The sequence below is a fragment of the Hyla sarda genome, chromosome 3, assembly GCF_029499605.1.
Source record: "Hyla sarda isolate aHylSar1 chromosome 3, aHylSar1.hap1, whole genome shotgun sequence".
In the NCBI taxonomy this organism is placed as follows: domain Eukaryota; kingdom Metazoa; phylum Chordata; class Amphibia; order Anura; family Hylidae; genus Hyla; species Hyla sarda.
Window position 1 is genome coordinate 440,368,186 of NC_079191.1, and position 21,345 is coordinate 440,389,530.

A 21,345-nucleotide genomic window follows, 5' to 3' on the forward strand; every position below is an offset into this window, starting at 1 on the left:
GTGTAACCATCTGGTGCCAGGCTTTTGCCACCCAGCATGGCTGCAATTGCCGAATTCAGTTCTTCAGCTGTGATTGGAGATTCAAGATACTGTATTGTCTCAGTAGGAAGAGTGGAAAGGGCAGTATCTGAAATGTATTGGGCCAATGAAGGAGAGGAGTGTGACGGGGAAGAGGAGCAAGGAGGGTTCGGGAGATTGTAGAGGTATAAAAGGACCGAAAGGCTTCCAATATTTCTGGGGTTAAATGTGTAAGAGTTCCTGAAGAAGTACGTATAGAGGGAACAAATAGGGAAGACCTCTTTTCCTTTAGAGCATTGGCAAGTATCTTACCTGATTTGTTTTCCCATTCAAAGAATACTCGGCCTGTGATCTGTCTATAGTAACAATGCTTAACATTCAAGTGAGCTAGAAGATCATGGCGACTCCTGGTTGGATTGTTTGTGTAAAGACTCCAGAGAATTTAGGCGAGACAATAAGGAGACATATTTTGCAGAGGATTCCATCTTCATTCTAGCCTCATGTTTCACTAAGACCCCTCTGAGGACGCACTTCAAAGACTCCCATTTAATTTTAGGGGCCGAAGAGTCATTTTGATGTGAGAGATTAAAGACATAAATTGTGTTCTTGAGCTCCTGGAGGCAGAGAGCATCCAGCAGGAGGGATTCATTTAATTTCCAGGAGGACTGGGGCTTGACAAAAGAGGAAAAGAAAGAGTGAAAGACAGCATCACTGGGGCGTGGTCAGAGAAGGTCATTATGCCTATATCTGCTACTTTGATTGAGGACAAAATATATAATCAGGTCCTGTGAAAAAGAAGAAAACAGGAAGAGAAGGAAGGGGTAAGTTAAGACATGAAAAGCAGCAACCATAAGAAGACAGCTACAGGGGAACAAAAAGAGAAGGCCTTAAGGGCCAGTAACGAGGTCAGAACCAGCATCCTTCCTAGTGGGGGTAACGTGGAAGGGGTGCCAGTAGGCAAGAAGCAAAGCAAGAAATACAATAAACATAACACAGTTAGGTAACTTGGGCCTAATCAGAAAATGTTCACAACAGAGTAGTGGGCATAATGGATATATACAGTCTAAGGACCTATGGATATGATCTAAAGAGGTAACTAAGAAATAAACTAAGGAGTAGTTAGCAGATATGAGTCCAACAATGAAGCTATCATATCACGGCAACTGCACTCAGTGAGTGTGTGAGGGAATCACGAGAAGTTCAGCAAAGTCTTAGGTTTTCTGTCTCTGTCACTGAGGTAGAGGAGTCGACAATTCCATCTCTGAGTGGGGTCAAGACAAACCAGCACAGGTCTGCGACTGGTGTGGTTGAAGGTAGGGTTGGCAATGAGCTGGTCCCAGGCAGTTAGAGAAACCGGAGGAAGTTTAAAAGTTGTCAGGAATTCTGGCAGATCTCTCGGAGGGTGGCCACTGTATTTCCACTGTATCGGGACGTTAGGGAAAAAGGGTATCCCCAATGGTAGTTAATGTGGGCATTTTGTAGTAGCTGAAGTAGAGGCTTCAAGGCAGCACGCAGCCTCAGTGTACGGAGGAAGAAGTCCGGATAAATGTTCGCTCCATTGTAGGTCAAGTTAGGGAGAGTGCGTACGCATGATGTCTTCTTTAACAAGAGAATTATGCACTCTATAAATTACGTCCCTTGGCCTCTTGGGGTCTGGACTTTTTGCTTTCAACACTCTGTGGCCTCTATCAAGTTCCAAGGGAGTGTCCGAAGGACGCTGGAGAATTTTGTTAATCAGCCTTTGTACGGTCCAGGTATGTCATTAGGAGCAACAAACTCTGGCAGACCTTTAATCCGGATATTATTGCACCTGTTTCTATTGACAAGGTCGTCCAGATGCTCTATGGTGGAAAGTTGTTGGGGACAGAATAGTAGTCGTAGAGATTTGCAAGTCCCGTACTTGGGCCGTGATGTGATCCCGGAAATATTCCAGGTCAGTAACTTCCTGTTACAGGTGACTAACATCTTTACCACAGAATGCAAGTCCTGTTTCCATGCCTTTTGAGGTCTGAAGCCAGAGACAGCATGTCTGATTTAGTCAACAGGAGAGTGAGCAAGGCTTGAAGTTCTGGATGATCTTTCAATGCGTGAAGAGCTTCTTCAGGCAAGGATAAGGGAGAGGCCGACAGTAGTGGGAAATGACTAGTATTTCTAGTTTCAGAGTCAGAGACGGACGGCTATCGGATGGTATGGTCATTAGTAAATTCCATGCGCTGGGAGTCATCAGAGGAGGAGCAGCCGGAGCGTGAGCCTGACTGAGGAAGGCGTTTATGTGATGTTTTAAATAATTTCTTCTTGTCTGGGTTTCCCCCATTGATCAGGGAAATCACTGTCATCTGAGGAGCCGTTGATGGGCGTAGAGGTATCAGAGCCCTGATAGTCATGGTGATGAGCCCAGTCAGAGATAGGATAGTACAATGGAGGAAAGATAGGTGGCACATTCAGGTGAGGAACAGCCTCTGAATGCAATGGAGAGGTGTTGGAAGAGCGAGGTGGAGCCAAGGATGCAGCATGGGAAGGTGGAGATGCAAGAGCAGGCTCATGTGAAGGCAAGGGGGAGGGGGGGCAGGCAAGTGCTGGGAAGGTGTAAGGCTTTGGACCCCCAGCTTGTGAGGTTTCACTATTGGTGGTACAGCTTCTTGATGCTGAGCGTTATTTGCAGGAGGCTCAGCTACTGGAAGAGGGCATGTGGCTGTCACTGGTTGTGGGGCAGATACCAGGGGCGCCGACTGCTCAGCAGGCTGCAGAGGAGGTGAGTGGAGCTTAATGTCGCTTAGCTGAGGTTGGTGGTATAGCTGAGCAGGTCCGGTGTCTTGCCTGTCCAACATCGCTGGCTGTGTAGCGTGGCTCGATCAGTCAGATGTGCACACAACAACAGCGTCTCTCTCTGTGCGTGCGAGAGCCAGCTGTGAGGAAGAGGAAGAAGATGGTCGCGGCTGGTCCGGGTGCCGCAGCGCTCGCTCCGGCTGTGTCAGCTGCAGGAAGCCCAAGAGGGTATGTTGGTTCTCTGAGGGATCAGTAGGGGGTTTCCCCTGCTGCTTGTTCCTGTGTCTGCCTCCCATGAAGGTATTTTAAGCCCTTTTAACAATGGCCCAAGCAGGAGCTATCACTCTGCATGTCTCGCTGCCAGCAGACCAAGCCATGCCCCCCCTCCTCACTGTTTTCATGCTGCAGTCTTATAGGACAGGAGTGAGCACAGAGGAGTGCTAGTTCCGCCCTCACTTCCTTGGTTTTGTCCTGGCCTGTATTTAAGCTGGGACAGGAGTATGTTATGGGTGATATGGGGACCCCTAGTGGCCTTTTTTTTGTTATGATTTCTACAAAGAGGTAATATTTTTTTATGAAGTACATAAGAAAGATTAATGTTTTGCCAAGATGTACGATATATGGGCTATAAAGTTAGTGTAGTCCATAATATAGTTTCTGTACCTGTGTGTGTAAGTTTTCTCACAATTCTGTGATTTTCGCCCCAATATTTATTTTTAACAGCATACAAAATGACTGTTGTCTCAGATTTCCCCAGATTGCAATGCGGCCGAGACCTGACTCACTAGTCTGCTGATGACAGGGAGCCTGTCTGCTTCAATGGGTGGAGCGATCGTTTGGTGGGAGAGAGATCAATCTGCAACTAATGCAACAGCTGTAGACACCCTGACTGAAAACCACAGGTCTTTTCAATGGATGCAGCTCATTTATGTTTCAATGGGTGGGGTGGCTGATTTGTGGGAGGAAGGAAAATGGAATTATGGGATTTGTAGGCAAAAGAAGAAAACTCAAATAGGAAATACCAGTTCACTAAAAGCTAGCCACAGTGTTATGGTAATCTCACAACATAGCCATTTAGCCCCAAGGCAAGCACAGATCCTTCCTAAGCATGCCCATTACTGTCTGGCAGGTACGTATTAAAATTACCTTATGGTGGATAACCCCTTTAAAGAAGATTTTTCACTAATTCCAATTTTAACGCGATGGGAAAAGTATGGCTGGTATAGGTAACAGATCAGAAACTATTATTTAGTTCCGAATTATGTGTGCGTGCTGCGGGGGGTCAGCCATGCCCCCTCATTCCATCAGGCCATGCCCCCCAATGCAAGTCTATGTGAGGGGGGTGTGGTGGCCGTCACGCACCCTCCCATAGACTTGCATTGAGGAGGAGTGGCCTGACATCATGAGAGGGCATGGCTGATCCCCGCAGCGTGCACACAGTGCTCTAACGCTGGTCAGGGGACTACCCCTTTAAATGAATTGCATTACCTAGATGTTCTTTTTACATATTAGAGCCAGGACAGGAAGTCTCAAGAATAGGAACTGCAAGATTTCCGGATTATTTTATATTATAAATGGAAAAATGGAAAATTTGCAAAATCATCATCAAAAATTATTTACATTTTTTTTTTTACATAAAAACTTGATTTAAACAGTAGGCCATTTTCTGATGACACATTCCCTTTGGGTTCCAGCATATTATACTTTTTATCTCACATTGTATACACTAGTCCTGTGACCGTCCATACGATGTAGAAGAATAGTCATTTGCATACATAATAGATGGCAAAAGATCAGCAGCAGCTCTGGAGCATCTTCAGATATTGTTCTCTGCCTCTGACATTTACAGAACAAAGACTCAGTTTCTGATGTTAGCTTCCAGGGAAATTTCCTTTTACACTTGGTATGATTAATATTTCCCGCACCGATTGACTGTACATTACCCTATCATACAAAGCGAGGCCGTGTTCCGTCTCTCCTGTGAGGTCCGTGTCTCCCATAGTGATTCGTCAGCGTTCCCCAGAAAGGTCAGGTTTACATCATTCTCTGCAGCCGCAGCAATCTCTGTACATCCATGATTCACATATCTGTCAGCAAATAAATGTCGTCTATGTAACAAATCCAAGATTTTATTAATCGGACGGATAAGATCTTATCTATAGCTTTGAGTCTGCTGAACTTCTCCACCGTGTTGTCCATATGGATGTATCTCCCATTAGTTTTCCATTTATAGTTGTAATGTCTGACTCTGGTCGTCCACAAAGAGTTAAATGACTCTAGTTGGGCTGGAGCTGCTTGGAGCTGTATCGTCTAGGTGTGGTTCTCAGCTCTGCTACCTATCAGGGAGGTACATAAGCTAGGAGCAGTGATCAGTTCATTATACTTTAGCTGACACCTCCTGCTTACTGGATACCTGCTTGTTTATTGATCTTTGGCTTTTCTCTTGCTCTGCATTCCTGTACTCCGCTATCTCCTGGTACCGACCTCGGCTAGACTGACATTGATTTGACCGTGTGTGTGTGTCTTAGTGTATCTCTGTTAGTTTGTGTGCCTCCAGCTGTGTCCCGACTCCTACTGTTTTTGTATTTTATTATTTTGACAATGCAACCCCAGCACTTAGCAGGGAGGGTTTGTCATCTTGTTTGTCGATCTGTCACTTAGGGCGGATAGGCAATAGGTAGGGACAGTAGCTGTGGGTGAGCTAGGTCTTTACTGTTCCCTGCTCATATGATACAATAGTACTGTTTTGTACAATACTGTGTTGTTCTGCAGTGTGGACATTCAGCTCTCCACCCAGACGTAACGTGACCTAATGCACAATATGTGCATCCACTCAGACGTCTCTAATGCACAATATGTGACTGGAACCTCCATCCAGCTACTAAAGATGTGTCATTCCTCATCTTTTTCTTGGCTTAACGTACCTCTGAGATGTCTATTACAAGATGTCGAGCTTTGAAGAAAGGAAAAAAAAAACATTATCTTAAGATATTCTAGTAGGAGTTTTGTATGCTACATGTCCAAACACAAAGAAAATAGGGGGCTCAACTAATATAGTATACTTTTTTACGAAGAAAGAGAAAAACTCCAGCTCAGCTCAGGAAGATACAGCTTTATTCACATCAACGAGGCAACAGGTAACAGGGAGGAAGTGACGCGTTTCGGCCAGGTGCTGGCCTTAGTCGTACGACTAAGGCCAGCACCTGGCCGAAACGCGTCACTTCCTCCCTGTTACCTGTTGCCTCGTTGATGTGAATAAAGCCGTATCTTCCTGAGCTGAGCTGGAGTTTTTCTCTTTCTTTGTGATTCATTCGGGTGAGGTCCACACCCACTCCGTGCTCAGCATCCAGACCAGGGATTGAGCCGGGATATCTGCTTTCTGCATGCTTCAGTATACTTTTTTGTACCACTCTCAGCATGGCCAGACAGGGTGTTCATTGTCCACTACAAGTCTAAGGGAGCCTCTGGGAGGAAGGCAAAGACCGAAGAGCCTGATAGCAAACAGAGACAGCTGGGCATTGCTTTCATTGAGGTCCTGGTCTGGTTATGGTGGCCAAAAAGAACCTCAAAGTAAAACCTACTGCTTTGAAATGGAATACTAAACCAGCATGCCTCCAGCTATTACAAAACTACAACTCCCTGCTGGTTGGGAAACACTGGACCTTTAAAAAAATGAAAAATTCAGCTCTGCTATACAGTGGGGAAAAAAAAGTATTTAATCAGCCACCAATTGTGCAAGTTCTCCAACTTAAAAAAATGAGATTTTCGTCATAGGTTGTAACCTCAACTATGAGAGACAGAATGAGAAAAAATATCCATAAAATCACATTGTCTGATTTTTAAAGAATTTATTTGCAAATTATGGTGGAAAATAAGTATTTGGTCACCTACACACAAGCAAGATTTCTGTCTCTTTGTCCCCTACTCGTTACCTGTATTAATGGCACCTGTTTGAACTTATTATCAGTATAAAAGACACCTGTCTACAACCTCAAACAGTCACACTCCAAACTCCACTATGGCCAAGACCAAAGAGCTGTCAAAGGACACCAGAAACAAAATTGTAGACCTGCACCAGGCTGGGAAGACGGAATCTGCAATAGGCAAGCAGCTTGGTGTGAAGAAATCAACTGTGGGAGCAATTAGACCACTGATAATCTCCCTCGATCTGGGGCTCCACACAAGATCTCACCCCGTGGTGTCAAAATGATCACAGGAATGGTGAGCAAAAATTCCAGAACCACACGGGGGGGACCTAGTGAATGACCTGCAGAGAGCTGGGACCAAAGTAACAAAGGCTACCATCAGTAACACACTACGCCGCCAGGGACTCAAATCATGCTGTCACGATGCCGGCTGGCAGGTAGTGGATCCTCTGTGCCAGAGAGGGATTGGCGAGGACCGCGCTAGTGGACCGGTTCTAAGTCACTACTGGTTTTCACCAGAGCCCGCCGCAAAGCGGGATGGTCTTGCTGCGGCGGTAGTGACCAGGTCGTATCCACTAGCAACGGCTCACCTCTCTGACTGCTGATGATAGGCGAGGTACAAGGGAGTAGACAGAAGCAAGGTCGGACGTAGCAGAAGGTCGGGGGCAGGCGGCAAGGTTCGTAGTCAGGGTGGATAGCAGAAGTTCTGGTACACAGGCTTTAGACACACAAAACGCTTTCACTAGGCACAAGGGCAACAAGATCCGGCAAGGGAGTGCAAGGGAGGAGACCAGATATAGCCAGGGAGCAGGTGGAAGCCAATTAAGCTAATTGGGCCAGGCACCAATCATTGGTGCACTGGCCCTTTAAGTCTCAGGGAGCTGGCACGCGCGCGCCCTAGAGAGCGGAGCCGCGCGCGCGCCAGCACATAACAGCAGGGGACGGGAACGGGTAAGTGACCTGGGATGCGATTCGCGAGCGGGCGCGTCCCGCTGTGCGAATCGCATCCCCAACGGCCATGACAGTGCAGCGCTCCCGGTCAGCGGGACTGACCGGGGAGCTGCAGGGAGAAAGACGCCGTGAGCGCTCCGGGGAGGAGCGGGGACCCGGAGCGCTAGGCGTAACAGTACCCCCCCCCTTAGGTCTCCCCTTTTTTTTGTCCGGTGACTGCCTCCCCTGGGATGAGGACACCGGGAAGGAATGGATGGTTTCCTCAATGGCAGGCAGTACAGCAGGAGTAGGAATGGGGAGGGAGGGCAGAGGGTGAAGCTTGGCACGGGGCAGGGAGACACAAGGACGGGAGCCATGAGGGGACACAGAGGCTTGCCTGAAGGGACTGGGAGGGGGGGAGAGGCATTTTCTGTGGCAGGCAGAGTCCCTAACGACCTTAGGGGGACCGGATACAGGAGGAACCACAGGGTCACGGCAGGGAGTACTGGGAACCGGTTTAAGGCAGTCCTTGGAACAAGAGGAACCCCAACTCTTGATCTCCCCAGTGGACCAGTCCAGGGTTGGGGAATGGTGTAGAAGCCAGGGTAGTCCAAGGAGAATTTCGGAAGTGCAATTGGGAAGGACCAAAAATTCAATTTTCTCGTGATGAGGTCCGATGCACATTAGGAGGGGCTCCGTGCGGTAACGCACGGTGCAATCCAACCTGGCTCCGTTGACCGCGGAAATGTGGAGTGGCTTGACAAGACGGGTCACCGGAATGCGGAATTTATTCACCAAGGACTCCCGAATAAAATTCCCAGAGGCACCAGAGTCCAGGCAGGCCACGGCTGAGAGGGAAGAGCTGGCTGAAGTAGAAATCCGTACAGGCACCGTGAGACGTGGAGAAGCCGACTTAGCATCAAGAGACGCCACACCCACGAGAGCTGGGTGCGAGCGTGCGTTTCCCAGATGTGGAGGACGGATAGGGCAATCCACCAAAAAATGTTCGGTACTGGCACAGTACAGACAAAGATTCTCTTCCTTATGGCGATTCCTCTCTTCCAGGGTCAGGCGAGACCGATCCACTTGCATGGCTTCCTCGGCGGGAGGCCTAGGCGCAGATTGCAGTGGAGACTGTGGGAGAGGTGTCCAGAGATCTAAGTCTTTTTCCTGGCGGAGCTCTTGATGTCTCTCAGAAAAACGCATGTCAATGCGAGTGGCTAGATGAATGAGTTCATGCAGGTTAGCAGGAGTTTCTCGTGCGGCCAGAACATCTTTAATGTTGCTGGATAGGCCTTTTTTAAAGGTCGCGCAGAGGGCCTCATTATTCCAGGATAGTTCAGAAGCAAGAGTACGGAATTGTATGGCGTACTCGCCAACGGAAGAATTACCCTGGACCAGGTTCAGCAGGGCAGTCTCAGCAGAAGAGGCTCGGGCAGGTTCCTCAAAGACACTTCGAATTTCCGAGAAGAAGGAGTGTACAGAGGCAGTGACGGGGTCATTGCGGTCCCAGAGCGGTGTGGCCCATGACAGGGCTTTTCCAGACAGAAGGCTGACTACGAAAGCCACCTTAGACCTTTCAGTAGGAAACTGGTCCGACATCATCTCCATGTGCAGGGAACATTGCGAAAGAAAGCCACGGCAAAACTTAGAGTCCCCATTAAATTTGTCCGGCAAGGACAGGCGGAGGCTAGGAGTGGCCACTCGCTGCGGAAGGGGTGCAGGAGCTGGCGGAGGAGATGATTGCTGCTGAAGTTGCGACTGAAGTTGGTGCACAATGGTGGACATTTCCGACAGCTGGTGGGTTAGATGGGCGATCTGTCGGGATTGCTGGGCGACCACCGTGGTGGTATCAGAGATATAAGGCAGAGGGACCTCAGCGGGATCCATGGCCGGATCTACTGTCACGATGCCGGCTGGCAGGTAGTGGATCCTCTGTGCCAGAGAGGGATTGGCGAGGACCGCGCTAGTGGACCGGTTCTAAGTCACTACTGGTTTTCACCAGAGCCCGCCGCAAAGCGGGATGGTCTTGCTGCGGCGGTAGTGACCAGGTCGTATCCACTAGCAACGGCTCACCTCTCTGACTGCTGATGATAGGCGAGGTACAAGGGAGTAGACAGAAGCAAGGTCGGACGTAGCAGAAGGTCGGGGGCAGGCGGCAAGGTTCGTAGTCAGGGTGGATAGCAGAAGTTCTGGTACACAGGCTTTAGACACACAAAACGCTTTCACTAGGCACAAGGGCAACAAGATCCGGCAAGGGAGTGCAAGGGAGGAGACCAGATATAGCCAGGGAGCAGGTGGAAGCCAATTAAGCTAATTGGGCCAGGCACCAATCATTGGTGCACTGGCCCTTTAAGTCTCAGGGAGCTGGCGCGCGCGCGCCCTAGAGAGCGGAGCCGCGCGCGCCAGCACATGACAGCAGGGAACGGGAATGGGTAAGTGACCTGGGATGCGATTCGCGAGCGGGCGCGTCCCGCTGTGCGAATCGCATCCCCAACGGCCATGACAGTGCAGCGCTCCCGGTCAGCGGGACTGACCGGGGAGCTGCAGGGAGAAAGACGCCGTGAGCGCTCCGGGGAGGAGCGGGGACCCGGAGCGCTAGGCGTAACACATGCAGTGCCAGACGTGTCCCCTTGCTTAATCCAGTAAATGTCCAGGACCGTCTGAAGTTTTCTAGAGAGCATTTGGATGATCCAGAAGAGGATTGGGAGAATGTAATATGGTCAGATGAAACCAAAGTAAAACTTTTGGTAAAAACTCAACTCGTCTTGTTTGGAGGCGAAAGAATGCTGTGTTGCATCCAAAGAACACCATACCTACTGTGAAGCATGGGGGTGGGAACATCATGCTTTGGGGCTGTTTTTCTGCTAAAGGACCAGGACGACTGATCCATATAAAGGAAATAATGAATGGGGCCATGTATCATGACATTTTTAGTGAAAAACTTCTTCCATCTGCAAGGGCATTGAAGATGAAACATGGCTGGGTCTTTCAGCATGACAATGATTCCAAGCACACTACCCGAGCAACGAAGGAGTGGCTTCATAAGAAGCATTTCAAGGTCCTGGAGTGGCCTAGCAAGTCTCCAGATCTCAACCTTCCAGAAAAACTTTGGATGGAGTTAAAAGTCGATGTTGCCCAGCAACAGCCCCAAAACATCACTGCTCTAGAGGAGATATGCATGGAGGAAGGGGCCAAAATACCAGCAACAGTGTGTGACTGTCACGATGCCGGCTGGCAGGTAGTGGATCCTCTGTGCCAGAGAGGGATTGGCGTGGACCGTGCTAGTGGACCGGTTCTAAGCCACTACTGGTTTTCACCAGAGCCCGCCGCAAAGCGGGATGGTCTTGCTGCGGCGGTAGTGACCAGGTCGTATCCACTAGCAACGGCTCACCTCTCTGGCTGCTGAAGATAGGCGCGGTACAAGGGAGTAGGCAGAAGCAAGGTCGGACGTAGCAGAAGGTCGGGGCAGGCAGCAAGGATCGTAGTCAGGGGCAACGGCAGAAGGTCTGGAAACACAGGCAAGGAACACACAAGGAACGCTTTCACTGGCACAATGGCAACAAGATCCGGCAAGGGAGTGCAGGGGAAGTGAGGTGATATAGGGAAGTGCACAGGTGAACACACTAATTGGAACCACTGCGCCAATCAGCGGCGCAGTGGCCCTTTAAATCGCAGAGACCCGGCGCGCGCGCGCCCTAGGGAGCGGGGCCGCGCGCGCCGGGACAGAACAGACGGAGAGCGAGTCAGGTAGGGGAGCCGGGGTGCGCATCGCGAGCGGGCGCTACCCGCATCGCGAATCGCATCCCGGCTGGCAGCGGAATCGCAGCGCCCCGGGTCAGAGGACGTGACCGGAGCGCTGCAGCGGGGAGAGTGAAGCGAGCGCTCCGGGGAGGAGCGGGGACCCGGAGCGCTCGGCGTAACAGTACCCCCCCCCTTGGGTCTCCCCCTCTTCTTAGAGCCTGAGAACCTGAGGAGCAGACTTTTGTCTAGGATGTTGTCCTCAGGTTCCCAGGATCTCTCTTCAGGACCACAACCCTCCCAGTCCACTAAAAAAAAAATTTTCCCTCTGACCTTTTTGGCAGCTAAGATTTCTTTGACCGAGAAGATGTCCGAGGAGCCGGAAACAGGAGTGGGAGGAACAGATTTGGGAGAAAAACGGTTGAGGATGAGTGGTTTGAGAAGAGAGACGTGAAAGGCATTAGGGATACGAAGAGAAGGAGGAAGAAGAAGTTTATAAGAGACAGGATTAATTTGACACAAAATTTTGAAAGGACCAAGATAGCGTGGTCCCAACTTGTAGCTAGGGACACGGAAGCGGACATATTTGGCGGAGAGCCATACCTTGTCTCCAGGGGAAAAAACGGGAGGAGCTCTTCTTTTCTTATCCGCGAACTTCTTCATGCGTGATGAAGCCTGTAAGAGAGAATTTTGGGTCTCTCTCCATATGATGGAAAGGTCACGAGAAATTTCATCCACAGCGGGCAGACCAGAGGGCAAGGGAGTAGGGAGGGGGGGAAGAGGGTGACGGCCGTACACCACGAAAAATGGGGATTTGGAGGAAGACTCAGAGACCCTGAAGTTATACGAGAATTCGGCCCATGGGAGGAGATCTGCCCAGTCATCCTGGCGGGAGGAAACAAAATGTCGCAAATAATCACCCAGGATCTGGTTAATTCTTTCTACTTGTCCATTGGACTGGGGATGATATGCAGAAGAAAAATTTAATTTAATCTTGAGTTGTTTACAGAGAGCCCTCCAGAATTTAGACACGAATTGGACGCCTCTATCCGAGACAATCTGCGTAGGCAACCCGTGAAGACGAAAAATGTGTACAAAAAATTGTTTAGCCAACTGAGGCGCAGAAGGAAGACCAGGAAGAGGGATGAAATGTGCCATTTTGGAGAATCGATCAACGACCACCCAAATAACAGTGTTGCCACGGGAAGGGGGTAAATCAGTAATAAAATCCATACCAATCAGAGACCAAGGCTGTTCGGGGACAGGCAGAGGATGAAGAAAACCAGCGGGCTTCTGGCGAGGAGTCTTATCCCGGGCACAGATAGTGCAGGCTCGCACAAAGTCCACAACATCCGTCTCCAGAGTCGGCCACCAATAGAAGCGGGAGATGAGTTGCACAGATTTCTTGATACCCGCATGACCTGCGAGATGGGAGGAGTGACCCCATTTGAGGATTCCGAGGCGTTGGCGAGGAGAAACAAAGGTCTTTCCTGGAGGAGTCTGCCTGATGGAGGCAGGAGAAGTGGAGATCAGGCAGTCAGGTGGAATGATGTGTTGCGGAGAGAGTTCAACTTCTGAGGCATCCGAGGAACGAGAGAGAGCATCGGCCCTAATGTTCTTATCGGCAGGACGAAAGTAAATCTCAAAATTAAATCGGGCAAAGAACAGAGACCTCCGGGCCTGGCGAGGATTCAGCCGTTGGGCAGACTGGAGGTAGGAGAGGTTCTTGTGGTCGGTGTAGATAATAACAGGAGAACTTGATCCCTCCAGCAGATGCCTCCATTCCTCAAGTGCTAATTTAATGGCTAGAAGCTCTCGATCCCCGATGGAGTAGTTCCTCTCCGCTGGAGAGAAGGTCCTAGAGAAAAAACCACAAGTGACAGCATGCCCGGAAGAATTTTTTTGTAGAAGAACAGCTCCAGCTCCCACTGAGGAGGCATCAACCTCCAATAGGAAGGGTTTGGAAGGATCAGGTCTGGAGAGGACGGGAGCCGAAGAAAAGGCAGACTTGAGTCGTTTAAAGGCGTCTTCTGCTTGAGGAGGCCAGGACTTGGGATCAGCATTTTTTTTGGTTAAAGCCACGATAGGAGCCACAATGGTAGAAAAATGTGGAATAAATTGCCTGTAATAATTGGCGAACCCCAAAAAGCGTTGGATAGCACGGAGTCCGGAGGGGCGTGGCCAATCTAAGACGGCAGAGAGTTTGTCTGGATCCATCTGTAGTCCCTGGCCAGAGACCAAATATCCTAGAAAAGGAAGAGATTGGCATTCAAACAGACATTTCTCAATTTTGGCATAGAGTTGGTTGTCACGAAGTCTCTGAAGAACCATACGGACATGCTGGCGGTGTTCTTCTAGATTGGCAGAAAAAATTAGGATATCGTCCAGATATACAACAACACAGGAGTATAACAGATCACGAAAAATTTCATTGACAAAGTCTTGGAAGACGGCAGGGGCGTTGCACAGGCCAAAGGGCATGACCAGATACTCAAAGTGTCCATCTCTGGTGTTAAATGCCGTTTTCCACTCGTCCCCCTCTCTGATGCGGATGAGGTTATAGGCGCCTCTTAAGTCCAATTTAGTAAAGATGTGGGCACCTTGGAGGCGATCAAAGAGTTCAGAGATGAGGGGTAAGGGGTAGCGGTTCTTAACCGTGATTTTATTAAGACCGCGGTAGTCAATGCAAGGACGTAGGGAGCCATCTTTTTTGGACACAAAGAAAAATCCGGCTCCGGCAGGAGAGGAGGATTTACGGATAAAGCCCTTTTTTAGATTCTCCTGGACGTATTCGGACATGGCAAGAGTCTCTGGGGCAGAGAGAGGATAAATTCTGCCCCGGGGTGGAGTAGTGCCCGGGAGGAGGTCGATAGGGCAATCATAAGGCCTGTGAGGAGGTAGAGTCTCAGCTTGTTTTTTGCAGAAAACATCCGCGAAGTCCATATAGGCCTTAGGGAGACCGGTTACTGGAGGAACCACAGAGTTACGGCAAGGGTTACTGGGAACCGGTTTTAGACAGTTCTTGGAACAAGAGGACCCCCAACTCTTGATCTCCCCAGTGGACCAATCCAGGGTTGGGGAATGAAGTTGAAGCCAGGGAAGTCCAAGGAGAATTTCCGAGGTGCAATTGGGGAGGACCAAAAGTTCAATCCTCTCATGATGAGATCCGATGCTCATAAGAAGGGGCTCCGTGCGGAAACGTATGGTACAGTCCAATCTTTCATTATTTACACAATTGATGTAGAGGGGTCTGGCGAGACTGGTCACCGGGATGTTGAACCTGTTGACGAGAGAGGCCAAAATAAAATTTCCTGCAGATCCAGAGTCCAAGAAGGCCACTGTAGAGAAGGAGAAGGCAGAGGCAGACATCCGCACAGGCACAGTAAGACGTGGAGAAGCAGAGTAGACATCAAGGACTGTCTCATCTTTGTGCGGAGTCAGCGTACGTCTTTCCAGGCGGGGAGGACGGATAGGACAATCTCTCAGGAAGTGTTCGGTACTAGCACAGTACAGGCAGAGGTTCTCCATACGGCGTCGTGTCCTCTCTTGAGGTGTCAGGCGAGACCGGTCGACCTGCATAGCCTCCACGGCGGGAGGCACAGGAACAGATTGCAGGGGGCCAGAGGAGAGAGGAGCCGAGGAGAAGAAACGCCTCGTGCGAACAGAGTCCATATCTTGGCGGAGTTCCTGACGCCTTTCGGAAAAACGCATGTCAATGCGAGTGGCTAGGTGAATAAGTTCATGTAGATTAGCAGGAATTTCTCGTGCGGCCAGAACATCTTTAATGTTGCTGGATAGGCCTTTTTTGAAGGTCGCGCAGAGGGCCTCATTATTCCAGGACAATTCTGAAGCAAGAGTACGGAATTGTACGGCATACTCGCCAACGGAAGAATTACCCTGGACCAGGTTCAACAGGGCAGTCTCAGCAGAAGAGGCTCGGGCAGGTTCCTCAAAGACACTTCGGATTTCCGAGAAGAAGGAGTGTACAGAGGCAGTGACGGGGTCATTGCGGTCCCAGAGCGGTGTGGCCCATGACAGGGCTTTTCCGGACAGAAGGCTGACTAAGAAAGCCACCTTAGACCTTTCAGTGGGAAACAGGTCCGACATCATCTCCAGATGCAGGGAACATTGGGAAAGAAAGCCACGGCAAAACTTAGAGTCCCCATCAAATTTATCCGGCAAGGATAAGCGTATCCCAGGAGCGGCCACTCGCTGCGGAGGAGGTGCAGGAGCTGGCGGAGGAGATGACTGCTGAAGCTGTGGTAGTAACTGTTGTAGCATAACGGTCAGTTGAGACAGCTGTTGGCCTTGTTGCGCTATCTGTTGTGACTGCTGGGCGACCACCGTGGTGAGGTCAGCGACAACTGGCAGAGGAACTTCAGCGGGATCCATGGCCGGATCTACTGTCACGATGCCGGCTGGCAGGTAGTGGATCCTCTGTGCCAGAGAGGGATTGGCGTGGACCGTGCTAGTGGACCGGTTCTAAGCCACTACTGGTTTTCACCAGAGCCCGCCGCAAAGCGGGATGGTCTTGCTGCGGCGGTAGTGACCAGGTCGTATCCACTAGCAACGGCTCACCTCTCTGGCTGCTGAAGATAGGCGCGGTACAAGGGAGTAGGCAGAAGCAAGGTCGGACGTAGCAGAAGGTCGGGGCAGGCAGCAAGGATCGTAGTCAGGGGCAACGGCAGAAGGTCTGGAAACACAGGCAAGGAACACACAAGGAACGCTTTCACTGGCACAATGGCAACAAGATCCGGCAAGGGAGTGCAGGGGAAGTGAGGTGATATAGGGAAGTGCACAGGTGAACACACTAATTGGAACCACTGCGCCAATCAGCGGCGCAGTGGCCCTTTAAATCGCAGAGACCCGGCGCGCGCGCGCCCTAGGGAGCGGGGCCGCGCGCGCCGGGACAGAACAGACGGAGAGCGAGTCAGGTAGGGGAGCCGGGGTGCGCATCGCGAGCGGGCGCTACCCGCATCGCGAATCGCATCCCGGCTGGCAGCGGAATCGCAGCGCCCCGGGTCAGAGGACGTGACCGGAGCGCTGCAGCGGGGAGAGTGAAGCGAGCGCTCCGGGGAGGAGCGGGGACCCGGAGCGCTCGGCGTAACAGTGAAAACCTTGTGAAGACAGAAAACATGTGACCTCTGTCATTGCCAACAAAGGGTACATAACAAACTGTTGAGATTAACTTTTGTTATTGACCACACACTTATTTTCCACCATAATCAGACAATGTGATCTTATGGATTTTTTTTCTCATTCTGTCTTTCATAGTTCAGGTTATAACCTATGATGAACATTACAGTCTCTCATCTTTTTAAGTGGGAGAACTTATAAGCAAATGCAACTGGTTCTATCCAAATTCAAACATTATGGGGGAGATTAATCAAAACCTGTCCAGAGGAAAAGTTGACCAGATGCCCATAGCAGCCAATCAGAATGCTTCTTTCATTTTGCAGGGGCCTTGATAAAAATGAAAGAAGCAAGCTAATTGGTTGCTATGGGCAACTGGGAAGCTTTTCCTCTGGACAGGTTTTGATTAATCTCCCTCTATGTGAATATACTGTATCATAGGGATCATTCCTGGGGCTACCAGCAAGGAACTGGAATCTGGCTGTTGAAATTGTCTTGGTAACTAATATCCATTCTGGATCCATTTCATGGAGGTCCCGATAAAGAAACCCTCTCTCTCCTACTCTAACTAAGAATTCCCTAAGATGATTTTTGAAAATTGATTATTTTATTCAGACAACCCATGGAACCTGTCATCATTTTCATGCTTCCCGAACCACTAGTCATCAGGGTGGTCATTGGTGGCTTCTTTCCACCCTGCCATCCTTGATTGAGAGATCTGTCTCTGTTTTTGTATAGGGAGAGATTGGCAGGGAGAAGCAATCGGGGGACAGCCACAATGACTTCTAGTTCGGGCAGCATGAAAGTGATAACATGTTCCCTTTAGGGTAATTGACAGGGGAAGTCATGCAGAATAATTTTTAGTTAAGGTAGTTTGTAATGAAACATAGAGATGTTTCCACGAATAAGAACCATTGGCCCATCAGACATTACAAGTTATAAGATGACATGTGGATTTTTGTGCATGAATTCTGCAGCAAGGAAGCTATGTCTGAACACTCCATTAGTGAGAAAGTAGAGTCTACCGGCAGCTCCGCTGTTCTCTTTTCTACTCCTGATATAAGAGATGGTCTGAAAATAAGACCCATATGTTAGGGGCTTTGAACTTCCCTTATTAAGAGTAGCCTGATGCTGTGAGCTCCGTAGTTAGGCCACCATGATCAAGGGCAAAAGGGTATTTGGGTTGGGTCACCCTAACTTAGTCCCCAAGCCCAAAAAGTTGGCCACCAGAGATTGGAATGCTATCGCTTTTTGGTTACATGGATTAGCATATTGAGTAGCCTATTGAGTCACAATGGACTGAACGCTACATAAATAGGTCACACAATGGTCTTTTATGGTGTCCAGAACATAGGATTGGATCACCAAGAATGGGCAACACCAAGGAGCATATTCTGTTCCTTGGGTCTTTTGGAGAATAATCTGCTGTGTAAATTCCATAAAGTGGATGGTTTTTGGGTGTAATAAATTGTTATAGGATGTGATGGCCTGGTAGGTTCTCCTTGGAAGGAGGTGACATTTTTTCATGTTTTGCTTTTGGCTGCACAATACCTTGTCTTGCCATTGTCTTCCCTTCTATATCCTCTTTAGGCTAAATATGACAGTGGCTGTGAACAATGAGATTTGTTAATCCTGTCCTTACATAAAATCTAAAAGATAGTCAGATGACAATTTTAGTTGAGCGCCCCCAACCTACGTCCTGTAGGTTGGGGGCGCTCAACTAAAATTGTCAGCTCCGTAGAGGACACATATGTTGGTTTACCCTGTGATCCTACAACATATGCCTTAGAATGTTCATCTCTTCTTACATAAACTACTGGCTACATTTTATACTTTGTCGTCTAAATCCGGGAAAGGTTGTGATATAATAATGACATGATGTAGAGATCCTGTGCGCGGCCGCCGACTCGGAGAAATTCTCCAGCTCCAGGCACAAGGAGATTAAATGATTTACTAAAGGTCACGTGGAACTTGTTCTCATCCTGTCTACAATGTCACAACCACAAGTCTTCTCTTCCCAATGTAATGCCATTAAGAATGTGACATACGGGGCCGCGGTTCATCGTAGGACATGGTGCACACGCTCAGCAGAAGCCCTCGTGTCTGACAGCGGCCGGGAGGGTCAGGCTTAGTCCTCAGATTGGGGATGGATTATCCTCCTCTGGTGATCTCACACATTATCTGACTAATCAGGACACTCAAGCTTTAACTGTAAAGATACAAAAGAAAACTAATCAATAGAACAACAACAATTAAGATAAAAACAATGATTACAACATCCTCATCAACAACTACGATAAAAACAACAGCAAAGTCCTCATCAAAAGCAACTAGGCCAAAAATAATAATAATAATAATAATGACAACAATAACTACAGTGTCATATCAACAACTAGGATAATAATAACAATAATAATAATAATAATAATAATAATAATAATAACAACAATAACAACAATAACTACAGCTTCATATAAACAATTAGGGAAAAATAATAATAATAATAATAATAATAACAACAACAATAACTACAGTGTCATATCAACAATTAGGATAATAATAACAATAATAATAATAATATTAATAATAATAATAATAATAACAACAATAACTACAGCTTTATATCAACAACTAGGGCAAAAATAATAAAATATAATAATAATAATAATAATAATAATAATAATAAAATAATAACAATAATAATGATTGAACATATTTAATGCCTGTCTGACTTCACAAATAATTATTAATCAAATTAACACACAAATTTTATAAAACACTTTTTATTTTATTTCTTTTCAATATTTTGGTAATGTAATTTAGGGTACACGGTGACCCCACCAGCAGAATAGTGAGTACAGCTCTGGGGTATAATACAGGATATAACTCAGGATCAGTACAGGATAAGTAATGTAATGTATGTACACAGTGACCTCACCAGCAGAATAGTGAGTACAGCTCTGGAGTATAATACAGGATATAACTCAGGATCAGTACAGGATAAGTAATGTATGTACACAGTGACCTCACCAGCAGAATAGTGAGTACAGCTCTGGAGTATAATACAGGATATAACTCAGGATCAGTTCAGGATAAGTAATGTAATGTATGTACACAGTGACCTCACCAGCAGAATAGTGAGTACAGCTCTGGAGTATTATACAGGATATAACTCAGGATCAGTACAGGATAAGTAATGTAATGTATGTACACAGTGACCCCACCAGCAGAATAGTGAGTACATCTCTGGAGTATAATGCAGGATACGACTCAGGATCAGTACAGGATAAGTAATGTAATGTATGTACACAGTGACCTCACCAGCAGAATAGTGAGTACAGCTCTGTTGTATAATACAGGATATAACTCAGGATCAGTACAGGATAAGTAATGTAATGTATGTACACAGTGACCTCACCAGCAGAATAGTGAGTACAGCTCTGGAGAATAATATTATGTATACATATACATTGGTGTAATAAATTATGAGAGCTGTATGACATAGATTAAGCATTTTCTCAGCCATCTTTAACCATAATTTTTGTTTTCCTTTGCACTAATCTTTGTTGTCTTTTCTTTTAGGGGATGTTTTCAGGCAGGAGACAAAGTGAGCTCTTTGGGCAAAGACCATGATCTCTGAAATTCTGGAGAACCCCCCTCATTAACGCTCGGGTGAGTTATCAAACTTCCTAACATTCTGTCATTGTAACCTGGATGCATCTCTTCACCTTTGGTGCACTAAAGACAATGTTAGATGTTTTCTAAACTTAAAACTTCATGCTTTATTATATTTCTTGCAAAAAAAAGTACATCAATGGAAAAACTGACACGTTTCGGACAACACACTGTTCTTATTCATGGCTAAAAAAAAAACATTAAATGCAGAAAGACACTGTAAAAACACTGGATGATATCACCACACTATCCATTATGAGACCATCCAGTGTTTTTACAGTGACTTTGTGTATTTTATATGTTTTTTAAGCCATGAATAAGGACAGTCTGTTGTCCAAAACACGTTGGGTTTTATAAAAAACTAGCTGAGTACCCGGTGCTGCCCGGTTTTTCCAACCTAATCCTTGTAGGGGAGGAAAAGCATCAAAGGAGGAAGCTTTTGTCCTCTTGTCCCGTCCTCAAATCCTGACCCTATATCCCCTCCTCATATCCCAACCCCAATTCCCCTCCTCATATTCCGACCTCATATCCTGTCCTAATATTTCAACCTCATTTCCCACCCTCATATCCTGTCCTCACATCCCGTCCTCATATCCCATCCTCATATCCAATCTTCATATCCTGTCCTCATATCCCGACCTCATATCCCATCCTCATATCCCGTCCCAATATCCTGTTCTCATTTCTAATCCTCATATCCCGTCCTCAGGTGGGGCTGCTTTGTGGTAACGATATTGTAAACTGAAAATAAAAGGGGTGTGGCTTAAATGGTTGGCATGTCTTTGCAAGATGGGGCATGGAATGTGGGGAGGGTGTGGCTTGCCAGCCGGACTGTCGCATTCACCAGAAGATGCAGAGTGGAGCTTGTGAAGCATGGTACTGGAAGTTTCATACAGTTGTATGGGGCTTGAAACAAAAACCCCGTCCTTCACATAAGGGGGTAGGTTAGGGGTTAATTTAACTATTATGTACTTTTATTTGACATGTAAGTAACATGTGACCAAGTATTAGCGGAATATCTCCAGCCGTACGGATGTTATGTGGGAACATACATTTCCCATTGATTTGCATTGGACTTTAACCCCTTAAGGACCAAGCATTTTTTCTGTTTTTACACTTTTGTTTTTTCCTCCTTACCTTTAAAAAATCATAACCC

General features: G+C 47.7%; 1 protein-coding gene across 5 annotated transcripts in view; it reads left to right on the plus strand.

The window, feature by feature from the left end:
- The window catches only part of LRFN2 (leucine rich repeat and fibronectin type III domain containing 2), a 582,573-nt gene that overhangs the window by 276,103 nt on the left and 285,125 nt on the right, over nt 1-21,345 (plus strand). For all 5 annotated transcript variants that reach the window (XM_056568627.1, XM_056568628.1, XM_056568626.1 and 2 more), the window contains one exon: nt 20,097-20,186. The gene's annotated coding sequence lies outside the window, so the exon portion shown is untranslated. The remainder of the gene's footprint in view (nt 1-20,096; nt 20,187-21,345) is intronic.